Raw genomic sequence first — 13,410 nt, forward strand, 5'->3', positions numbered from 1 at the left:
AGATGTTCATTAGTTCCGCTAATATGTGTATGTTTTCCTGATTGTAGTTTTGGCACTATTTTCCCTGTTGATGCTTATTTAACATACAAAAACTGTTCTAACACCTTTGAATTGTCACTGGAAAGGCGTTCGTATGTATTGTTAATTAAAGACTTGTCGTGTATTCATAACTGCTTAACAAAATGTATTACTATGTTTCATTATGCTGATAAATCTTTTACGAACAAGAATTATATAAGTGGTCGAAGCTACACAAATAATTTTGTAAGAATAACACAGTAAATAGAATATTCGAGAACATACGACACTTTCTTTTCTTTTGAATGAAATCGAGGCTCAGCTACCCATCATAATCAGATTTCAGCTGTTCAAAACGTTTTTATTCTCAGAGTTTAATCGATCATCAAAACAGGCAGATTATATTGTGTCTATATTCCAATGTTAAATCATATTCAAATCCTGGTTTCGTATCCAACAAACCTCTATTATACCTCCTTCATAACATTCATCACATATTTCATAACATAACATATTTCAAAACATTCAGATCATACTAGCTTTGTATCACCTCCCCAATGGGAAGCGATGTTATAGATCATGGCTAATACAGTATATGTTTTGTTTAATGGTATCTGTGATGCGTAGCACAGCCCGGGTTGAGAATTAATTTATGTGAAAGTTACAATTATTTACGTTCTGTTCTAACTGCATAACACCTGCACAGAAACATTTAAATCATCCTCGCTGAACGTAACTGAAAAAAAGTATCCTTAATTAATTATAAAATACCAGCAGTCCTAGTATTAATTATAAAACTAAAACTAACATTAATTTATTTATTTTAATTATAAAATATTAAAAATCTAACAGTTTTAAACTGCTACATGCATGTGATTTTAGCTCTACCACAACTCGAACTCCCCATCTTTTTCACAGTGTATGTCTGAGGATTTACATTGCTAGAAACCGAATTTCGATATTCATGATGGGCAGAGCACAGAAAACTCATTGCGTAGTTTTATGGTAAAATGCAAACAAACTCAGCTTGAAGTGCTCTTAATTCAAAAAACGAAAAAATATTCACTACAAACGAGAACTACTACAATGGGAAGTATGAATTGATGACCAATTAAAATTCATACAATAAATACAATTGATTTTCCATGTATGACCAAGAGTAATTGAAACTATATGAATTTTCTTTCGTTTACAATACTGATTGATTTTTGCTCCCTACTTCCTGCCCTCACCCAGTGACACAGCGGTATGTTCTATAAACCGGGTTTGTGTACCCGTGGTGGACACAGCACAGATAACATCCAAACGAAACAATACATTTCTTCATTTGATAAGATTGGTGGGCTTAATTTTTTTCAGTTGATAACATTTATTTATTAGATTTGTTTAATAATATTGACTTATTCTGTGATAAATTGTTTAGGCACAGTATTCATGATGAAACTGTAGAATGGACGGCAACTGCCTGTCATGGAGACACAAGTGCAGAGGACTTTCGTCTTCAAGACGAAAGACTTTCGAAACGTCGTCCTTTTCACTTATGTCTCCACAACAGGCAGTTGCCGTCCATTCTACACAGTTTCATCAATATTGACTTACTACAATACTCTTATTTTCCCCATTTGTCTCAATGAATGAAATTCCACTTTCTGAAACGTTCAAGTTATTAGTTTTTTCTTGATCCTACGTGTTATGCAATACTATAGATGCTACTTAAGTTTGAATTTTGCGCAAAGCTACTCGAGGGCTATCTGCGCTAGCCGACCCTATTTTAGCAGTGTAAGACTAGAGGGAAGGCAGCTAGTCATCACCATTCACCGCCAACGCTTGGGCTACTCTTTTACCAACGAATAGTGGGATTGACCGTCACATTATAATGGCTGAAAGGGCGAGCATGTTTGGTGCGACGAGAATTCGAACCCGAGACTCTCGAATTAAGAGTCGAACGCCTTAACACGCTTGGCCATGCCGGGCCAAGCTACGCTACTTAAGTAGATGATGGGATTTAGATCTGTTTATATGATAATTCTAATACATTTATTGCTATTTGTTTGAGAATGTTGATGGATTTACAACTATTTCTTTGATCATTTGATTATGCCAAATATTTAGTAATAGAAATTAATGTAACGAGATTTTAACTTTAAACTGACAGAAACACGATATTCTTTTCTACGAAATAATTTAATGTTTTACTTATTGTACTTACTATATAGTGACAATCTGTATAAACTTAAGGTAAGTTAACTTTTAAAATACACTTTAAGACTGAACGCAATATAGGTCTTAAACTTACTCTTAATACTTTTATTTATTCTACTTAATTGATAAAAGTCAATAAAATCAGACATATTTCGAGCACTTAATGTACTGCTTTAACTAAAAGCATTCATTACTATAAAAAAAAGCTCGTAATGATTAGGATGCATTGATTCATCAGTTTTGTATACTCGCTGTCAGCAATACTTTTGCTTGTCGCCGCAATAAAATCTTACGCGGTTCAAATGTTGGGTTCTTATATCTTATGTTATTTCCAAGTTATCTCGTAAAACAATTTCTTAATACAATAATGTTGGTTTTTTGTAAATTAGAATTTATAGAATCATATTCATAGAGATAGCTTTCCATAATTCTGCTTCTAGATTTGCAAATGCGCATTCAGTTGTTACCACCAATGTTTTCTAATTCTGTCATTTTAAAAAACAACAGATCTTCTTCATACTTTAAGTAGTCGAGAATCAAACATACAGCATTTATGTTTTGCATATTTTCTCTTTAGCAACTGGTTACTCTTTCACTATGGTTTGCTGTCACCAACAAAATTATTGTGTTTTGTCACAAAATATTTGGATGATTTTGCTACTTGGCTATATAAGTAAAATTGACTTTAGGTTACCCTAATCCTGCATTGTAAGTACATTGCTCTATTATAAGACAGAGAAAATAAATTAAAATGATGTTTTAAGTTTGATTATTATTATTACAGGTTCAACAGATTTCAGTATTGGTTTTCGTGAACTGAGTTTACTCAAGTAGGATGGTTGTACACAATTTTGGCACGCTTTGCTAGCTTTAGGAAGATGGAATACTCAGTTTTGATAGTCCTGGTTTACATGGACTGAGTTAACTCAAGAAACATTGTGTTCTCAGTATTGACACTCATACTTTGGTTTACATGGACTGTGTTAACTCAAGGAAAATGGTGTACTCAGCACTGACAGTCGTGTTGTGGTTTACATGGACTGAGTTAACCCAAGGAAGATAGTGTGTTCAGTATTGACACTCGTGTTCTGGTTTTCGTGGACTGAGTTAACTCAAGGAAGATTATTGTGCGTAACTTTAACATGTGAAATGTTTAGTTAATCCAAATAGTATAGCCGTCCCGAGGATGTTAGATCTGGAATTTATTTAAAAATATATAAATATTACAAGATACTTTTATAGATTTTTGACGTTTTTTGTGACAACCACTGTAGAGCAAATTATGACGTAAAGAACAATTAAGATGCTATATTTTAAGATATCTTTGTTTTTACTTTTAAATAAACAAACTTTTGAAACATTAGATTATATCAACATTGTGCTGGCTTGTCTCGAAGATTATAACTGCTGTGCAATAAGTTGTTACGAAAGTGTTTCACTTGTTCATTCAGAACACATGTTTAATTACTAATATTATTACTCAAATGTTTTCAGAAATAGGTTTTGTTTTTGTAAAATTCGCATGAGTACAGCACATATAATGCTTTCTAAGCCCGTTAGTTCAGTGCAACTTTGATACACAAATATCTTAATTTCATATCCAAGAAGAACCTTCACTTTGTTAATCTTCATGAACGTTGTAAACTGTAGCTGTTGTACCGTGACAAAGAGATCCAAAGATCTGTTTCACGGAGAAGATTGTAGAAATGCCATAACACTACGTAACAAAATGTTTATTTTTACTTGTTCCTAGGAAGAAAGTGTTATTTCCCAATTGCTTATGCCTAAAGTAAATGGTAAAGACTGATTTTTCTCTTCAAACTTTGCTTTTGTGACCTGTGAGCGTATAACGAAAACATGATGGGAGACTATACTTGGGGGCTGATACGTGAAAATGATTTACATAACAGTCGCAAATCTCGAAAAACTACTCACTTTTAAATATTTGTATTCATTTTTATGTAACTTTAGTGTAAAGAATATAAATCTTGATTCATATGTTGTTTTATTCAGACCTTATGTGAATGAAAATTTGCAAATTTGCCCGTTTTTATATATAAAACAGGTTAATTTCTAAATTTCATTATCCAGGTCACAAAAGCAAAGTTTAAAGGAAATAATGGTCATTTTCTGTACTTTTACAACATAAACAATTAAGAAATAACACATACTATCCAGGAACAAAATTTGTTTTACGTAGGGTAATACGGGTTATGGACATTCAATGCCTGCTTTATAGATAAGATTGTAGAAATGTCATAATGTAAAGTATGGACCTTAAATGCTTGATTTATAGACAAGATTATATAAATATCATAATATGAAACATGGACGTGAACTCTCTGGTTTATGGACCACGTCAGAGAAGTGTCATATATAAAGTTGTTTTGGAATTTCGCACAAAGTTACTCGAGGGCTATTTGTGGTAGCCGTCCCTAATTTAGCAGTGTAAGACTAGAGGGAAGGCAGCTAGTCATCACCACCCACCGCCAACTCTTGGGCTACTCTTTTACCAACGAATAGTGGGATTTACCGTCACATTATACGCCCCCACGGCTGGGAGGGCGAGGATGTTTAGCGCGACGCGCGCGCGAACCCGCGACCCTCGGATTATGAGTCGCACGCCTTACGCGCTTGGCCATGCCAGGCCTCATATATAAAGTACGGGCTTTAATATCTTATTTATTGACAATATTATAGAAATGCCAAAATATAAATTATGGACTTCAACTGTTTACTTTATGGACAAGAGTACAGAAGTGCAAATAAAAGTCGATTGCACAAAAGTAAGAGCTCAAATTTAAACATTGTCCTTTGTCGAATAATTATATTTAAATTAGATGAACATTTTGCGAAGTGCATTAAATAGAAAAGTACACTAAACATTATTAATAACGTGTTCCACACACAATTTTTTTTAAAGAGCAGTTAAACTCTGTGAAGCGAACACTTCAATATACATTCAAAACTCTGCAAATAATACAAACATTAATAATAATATTTTTGCTTTAGATATTTGAATTTGTTTTCATCTAAACTCTATAGATGGCAGAGCAACTTACATTGACTTTTAAGTCTTTGATATAAACATTTGCCATATCTAATAACAATCTCTAGTGGACATATATTATTTTAGGAAGTAGTCATTTTACAAACATTTTGTACTATTCTTTTCTCTTCTCGATCAGGTTTCAGGTCGTGTTTGAGTGACCCGGGAGAGTCAGCTGCTAGTAGAGACGTCTTCCTCCTTCCTTGACAATGTATTTATATTGAGGAAAAATGTTAAATAGTTTAGGTCACGATATCAGGGAGGGTTCAGGCACTACATGGATCTATTCTCTCTATATATATACGTACGTGTTTGTTTGTTCTTTAATTTGGCACAAAGCTACTCGAGTTTATGTGCGCTAGTTAGCCTTAATTTTGAAGTGACAGCTAGTGAACAATACTTACCGCCCATAGTGAGATTGACCGTTAATTATACAACTTCTACGACCGAAAAGTTGAGCATATTTGGGGACAGTATTCGAACTTACGACCCTCAAACTGTGATTCACGTTCATTCACGACGACCATGCTAGGGCTTCAGATATTCCTTTTCATGTTGGAAAACCTGTTTGACCCAATGATATATTTAATAATTAATCTAAAATTCTCTTTGTTTTAAATAGCCATAAAATCTCACTTTTTATACTGAACACACTATTTTATTTTCCTTTAAAAACTGATGTTAATCCACCATGTTTTATGTTGCCCATACTACTCCAATTTTGGTTGAAATTCCACACCAGCTCACTTTCGTTACTAAATAGTCCATATACCCCGTCTCTATTTGAAATAGTGCGGACTATCATACCTTATTTTTAGTTGTCCATGCTATCCCACCTTGTAGTAAACAGTCTACATTATTCTACCTTGTATTAAACATTCCACGTAATAATGCCTTGTTCAAATGATCCACAGTACAATGTAAAAGTGTTAGGACAAGATAATTGTTTTGTTATTCTTTCCACTTTATGTTGTGAATTCTTCCATATGATTACACAGTATAAGTTTCAACATTATGGTAATGTTCCACTGATCCCTGTTGACAACTGAATGAGCCAGGGTGATGTGATAATACTTATCATTCTTTAGATTTCCTATATACTTCTACCAAGGGCACATCATAAAGGTTCTGTTTGAATGAACATACTGATCAAACTTAGAGTCTGAATTATCTGTTATGGTACCCTCTGCAGTGTCTTAACTAAATAGAAAAAAGCTAGCATATGGTACTGGAATATGTTTGAAGAAATTAATTTAATAGTACTTCAAAAATAAGTCTTGATAAAAACACTGTTTTCTAATACATATCAAGTTTTGTTGTTATGCCACGCCCCAAAAAGTGTATTAACTGTTTACTGACCTCAAGCACTTCCAGTGAGTTTCACTTGTACTAAATATGAATATTTATAAGAATTTGATGTTTCACGCGTGAGTTACCTTTCATTGTTCTTTGAAAGTAGCCTGAAATCTAATTTTTGACTTTGTCCTCACACTTTTACACAGTACTGTAGATTATTTCACCATGTTTTAAACATTTCACTCTACACTTTGTTTAAACAGCTCATAGTATTCTCCACTACATTAAACTTTGTTTAAATAGCTCATATTATTCCACGTTACTTTATACATCAAACTTTGTTTAAACAGCTCATAGTATTCCCCATTACATTTAACTTTGTTTAAACAGTGCATATTATTCCCCATTACATTAAACTGTGTTTAAACAGCTCATATTACCCACCTTGGTGTAAAGTCTACAATATCTCACTTTTATGCCCCATCATTTTCTACCAAAACGCACACTATTTCACTTTGAAAACAGTGCATTAAACTAAATTCATGAAACCTAGGTTTGAAGTGACATCTTCAATATTTGGAACACTAAACGTTCAGCATTGTAAAACTTTGTTCTTCCTATACAGCTATAAGTATATGTGAAGTTTCTTCTTTTCTTTTTTGCACTTAAAACAGGAATTTTTATGACTTTATATTACCACAGATAGATAGACTTTATACACAAGTTTTGTTATATATTTGTAACGTATTATATCGTTGGATGGGTTCTTTTAGATTATTTAGTGAAAATAACACAGTCCAGTCCACGTAATAATTACAAATTTTTCTTCCTTATGGTTGGCTACAGGTTACTGTCACTTTAACACAAGTTTTGAGCATAACTACGCAACAACATCTTAATAGATACTCTAGAATTAAATGTAGACATAACTTCAAATATAACATTACAATATATCTAATTTAAGGAGTTTGGATGGATAAACAAACATATAACTCATCGAGTGATTGTATAAAAGAGTATACGAAATAAATCTTAATGAATAATTTCTCTGACGCTGAATTGACTGACTAGCCTTGAAGTAATTATTCAATTATTCAATGCTATTTGTTCAATAAGTTGTAATTTACTACTTTACTTCTACTTATATCTTAATCTCCCTATTTTCACATTCCACACGAACCTTCTCGATCTTAACTTCACGCATTCTCTAGCAAATAACTAAATTAAAACATTAAGATACAGCTTAGTTGTAAGCTACGTATTTTTAATGTTGTAATTTAGTTTGTAACTAGAAGAAGCTGTGGGTTTTGATGATGTAATGTAAAATTCATGCTAGTCCTGGAAATATCTAGAACAAGGGTAGATTATAAAAAGGACGCTCGGTAAAACATCGAATTAGTCAAGAGTTCAGATGAAGTAAACTGTTACTCAATATGTTAAAGAGGCCAATATTTTGAGGACGAATGTAACATGTATCCGCCACGCAATCCCAAAATGGGTTTTGACACACACACAACAAAAAACCATGTAAACACAGGAACATCAAAAATTGTCTTTATTAGTTTATAAGTTGGTTGATATACACATGATTTTCATATACATATTAAACAAATGACAAAATTCAAGAATTTTCTACACCTCTGTTAGTTGGGACATGCAAAGAGCATGTTTGTACCACATTCAGTGTAAATCGGTTGAAACAAGGCTAAGTAATTGACCAAAATCTCTAAAAATCTAAAAATCCCATATTTTTGTATGTTTGTGTACGGTATCCCTAAAATAAGTATATTTTTACAAAATTTCGTATAAATTGGCCATAATATAGAGACATAACTGTCAAAAGTTTTTAAATCATGCTTTTCGTGATATCTTGGCCCTTATGATTACTAAAAATGGGCAAGCCAACCATTTTTATTTTTTCAACATGTAGTACCTGTAGAAAAGTAACTTTATACCAAATTCTTTGCAAAGTGATCAAAATATTACCGAGTAATTGATCATAACCCTTAAAAGTATGTTTTTTGTGAGCTCTTACTCTCCTAAAAAGCTTTATTTAGCGTTTTTTTTATAAAAAAAGTTATATTTCAAAGTGTTTTTTTTTCCAAGCATTGGTGGCTCAAGAGTTATTTATAATTTTCTTTAATGGCCACAAATGTCATGAGGAGTTCAGAACGACAAACGAAGTCATCTCTCTTATCATCATCTGTAAAGATTCACGTTACTACTAGTCTCGATACACCTTTCTAACTGCCTTACTGGGTATTCGTATACAGTGTTCTATTTGTTTTAGCGCTGACTCAAGGTGTTTTCTTGACTTTTTTGCATTTCTTATTTTAGCCTCATAGTTTTTCAGTGACTGTTGGAGGTTATTGTCGTTTGGCGGCTTCCCTTATTTTACTAATGCATCATTTCCCTTCTTTCTCTCTCTCTGTTTCGTAAGTTAATTAGTTCCAAAGCAAGTTTCAATGTAGGACATTTTTCCTGTATCTACTGCGGGGATCGAATATTAAACTTAAACGAATGTTTCTCTTGGTTATCTCTCTGTGATGGTCCCGCATGGCCAAGCGTGTTAAGACGTTCGACTCGTAATCCGAGGATTGCGGGTTCAAATCCCGGTCGCACCAAACATGTTCGCCCTCCCAGCTGTGGGGCATTATAATGTGACAGTCAATCTCATTATTCGTTGGTAAAAGAGTAGCGCAAGAATTGGCGGTAGGTAGTGATGACTAGCTGCCTTCCTTCTAGTCTTACACTGCTACATTAGGGACGGCTAGCGCAGATAGCCCTTGTGTAGCTTTGCGCAAAATTAAAAAACAACAACAAATAATTTGCATAATTATTTCGCATATTTTATTTACTAACTTCCTATTACGATTTTTAACATAAAAATCACCAAAAAAAAGGATTCAAATTCACGATAGCTATTATTACGTCTGTAACAAACGCAAAATATCATTTTAAGTGTTTCAAGTGTTCATCCTTGGGTGTCTTAAAAAGATCCGCACTTATTTAGATTTGAAACAGAATGAACATAATATATTATCCAATGATTCATTGATTTTTGACATTTGTAATGCCACGTAAGTGTAGTGATGTTTTAAATTAATGGGTAATTTATACACAACCAATTTATTCATAAAATATTTCGGTTTGTCAAGTACGACTAACACATATTTTGTTTTCAACAACACTGCAAGACCAAAGACATACTTGTATTATGTCTTTAAACTGTATCATTTAACCTAATATCGGGTTTGTCAGTTACTGTACCTCACAATAACACGTCGAACTTGGCATGCATAGACTACATGAATGATTGGAAAATGTCTTATTTTATTGTAGCCAATCATAAGAAGAATTACGTCCTCAACTGATTATCAAAGAGAAGTTCAGTGCTGGACTATTGTTGGGTCAATGTTTTTCTTTTTGGATTGTTGTTGTTGTCTCCTTTGTTTCTGCTCATCCGACCAACGTTAGCTGAACATAAGGCCAACAGTATTCCAGCTTTTAGTGTTTATTAGCCAGATCAAAGTATTTTTCTAACTGTTGTCCAGCATTGGACTAATATGCGATCTTTTTTTGATGGATCTTTATGTCTCATTAAACGTATATGGATACTATAATATGATAAAACGTAAATAAATTGTACCTGTATTTTCATTTATGCATTAAATTTTTCATAAAGTTATTCCTGTCAGACTTGTGGAGAATATGTGGAGGAATTATATGGATTGGAACCCGGACCGCTGTCTCCGAAGTGATACTTCTGACCTCATGAATTCAAGATGTCAAGTTATCATGATCATAAACTCATATATCACGTGCTCTTATAGATGACCTGTGACTCCAATCCATTTAATAATTTATCATAACGAAACTACATATAATTATATGCCTGTATTAATATAATACACGAATTATGCATGTATGTGCACAAAGGCTTTGAAGTGGTTGGAACAATAACATCTACAATAAACAGTAACTGAAAATTGTTGATCAGTTGCGTCCCATATAATATTTCAGAGAAACTAGGTCTGTTTGTGTCTTTTAACAACAGGCCATCTGTCCACAAAGGGGCCCGCCATGGCCAGCTGGTTAGGGTGCTTGGCTCGTAATATGAGGGTCGCGGGTTCGAATCCCGGTCACAATAAACATGGTCACCCTTTTAGCCATGATGGCGTTATAATGCAACGGTCAATGCCACTATTCGTTGGTAAAAGAGTGGTGGTTGGTGATGACTAGCTGTCTTCCGTCTTGTCCTACACTACTAAATTAGCAGATAGCTTTCGTGTAGCTTTGCGCAAAATTAACAAAAAACTGTCCACAAAGAGAAAACGAGCCTCGGAGTCCGTAAAGATAACTGCGATCAATGGAAGATAAAAGAGCTATCTCTGAGGTTTAAATTAATGACCGTATTACTTCCTAGATTTCAAACTCCAACGCCGATTTTTCCAAATTCTGTTATCTTTCATACTATACTCGTAAATTATTTGTTTGTTTGTCTTAGAATAAATTCACATTGGATTATCTGTTGTGACCGTCATGGAGAATTAAGCCCCGGATTTTAGCGTTGTAAGTCTGTAGACTTATCGCTGTCTCATGGGGTACATATTACTGGTTAAGATAAAATATTTTTAATAATACTGGTAATAAGCAGAAAAGGAAAGAGAAAAAAAATAATTTTGTTAAAACAAAATCCATAGATTTACATCCCTTTATATGCAATTTGCTATATAATATTAATTAAACATATCATATTCTGATTTCCTGGATTTATGTTACCAGAGTATTGGGCTAACAGCGGTTAAATAATTTGGATGTTTAGGTTGGAACAAAGATGAACCAACATATTATCCCAGTTAAGAGCCGATGTGCAAATTGTCGCTGGGTCAGCACTGTTTACCAATGTTGGTCAGCGATGTTACAACTAAAAGTGATCATTAGCGAACATTGGTTCAGTATTTTTCTGCTATCTGGGTTCCCAGCTGCCGTTGGCAGAGAAGTGCAGTGAAGAATGTAAACTTTAAGTTAACCTCACAGTTGATAACTAGGGATGAGATGTGGTTGTTGTATTGAATCCACCTTCATATTCTTCGAAAACATTTTGTACAGTATGAGAAAAGCAAGGTGTAGCATGAACATCTTGATAAACCTCTTATTTTTATATCATAAAATATTATCTGACAACTTTCACGTACGTTCACTTTGACATTTACATTTGAAATAAAGCAAAGGAATCAAAACCTCGCCGCAAGAACGTCACACACCAAATGAAGGTGTTGGAGCACCAGTGCAAGTGGGACCAAATACCTCACGTGGAGTTCTTTCTACATTTTTATGTTGCATTCAGTAACAGAAAAAGGTAAAACGTGTTTTAATCGTCAGACCACTTCGCTAGCTTTTTGCTATTTAGTACAGTTTAAGTTTGTTTGTTTGAAGTAAAACACAAAGCAACAATATGGGTTATATGCGCTTTGCCCAACACAGGTATAGAAACCTGGATTCTAGCGTTGTAAGTCCACAGACATACCGCTAATGCCACTGGGAGGCTACAGTTCAAGACGCTGCACTTTCCTGCATTGTGATAGATGCTTTCGAGATATTATATTCTTTGAACAGTATTGTTAAAAATACTTAAATAATGTCAACCGTTGAAGAAATCAGTCCAAAATTCACCTTTGTCTTGATTCGCCATTCATTTTTCATTAATTAATCAAGGTTGATAATTTAGTAACAATATTAAACAACTCTATTACTGCAATGTTAGTTTGATTTGAATTTCGCGTTAAACGACACGAGGGCTATCTGCACCAGCCGTCATTAATTTGGCAGTAGAAGACTAGAGGGAAGGCAGCTAACCATCACCATCCACCGCCAACTCTTGGAATTCACCGTCACGTTACAACGCCTCCACGGCGAGCATGTTTGATGTGGCAGGAATTCGAACCCGTGACCCTCAGGTTACGAGTCGAATGCCTTAAACACCTGACCATGCCAGACCTGTTATCCTATTATTCATTATTCCTTGCTGAGAACTTATAGTTCGTACCTTGTTGTAAAAACACTTTTCTTGAAGCTAACACAAGTTTGTGAAAATATAATAAATCCAAAACACAAAAAAGATTCTACAAATTATAAATGGTTTATAAAAAATAACAATTATATTCTAGCATTCTACTTTTGTAGATACAAATAAAAACCATTTAACAAATATATTATATCTAAATTCCAGCCTTAGGCTTAAATCAGATATCAAAGTATATGTAAATATTTTTTTAAGTTTCAGGATGGGTATGTATTTTTTAAATTCGCAATTCAAACAACTCTTGAAATTTCAAAACATAGTACGTTTTATTCAATCCTAGACTTAGAAATGCGTATTCAAAGTGACTTTTAGCTAAGAGCATCTAATTTGTCCATTTGATATTATACGAGTAATCATTGCTAACTGACTATCTTTACTCTAATATGAAAGATATGTATTTATTATTATTTATTTTGTGTATGTGCAAAAGAAGACTTATGTACTTCAATTTGATTAGTTTGTTCTGAATTTCATGAAAAGCTATACCAGGGCTATCTGCGATTGGTTTGGTTTTGAATTTCGCGCAAAGCTACACAAGGGCTATATGCGATAGCCGTTCCTAATTTAGCAGTGTAAGACTAAAGTGAAAGTAACTTGTCATCACCACCCACCGTCACCTCTTGGGATACTCTTTTACCAACGATAGTGCGATTGACTGCACATTATAACGCCCCCACGGTTAAAAGGACGAGCATGTTTGGTATGACAGGGATTTGAAATCTCGAACTTTCTGCAATAGCCGTTCCTAATTTATCAGTGA

This window comes from Tachypleus tridentatus, chromosome 9 (genome assembly GCF_004210375.1).
Source record: "Tachypleus tridentatus isolate NWPU-2018 chromosome 9, ASM421037v1, whole genome shotgun sequence".
NCBI lineage: Eukaryota > Metazoa > Arthropoda > Merostomata > Xiphosura > Limulidae > Tachypleus > Tachypleus tridentatus.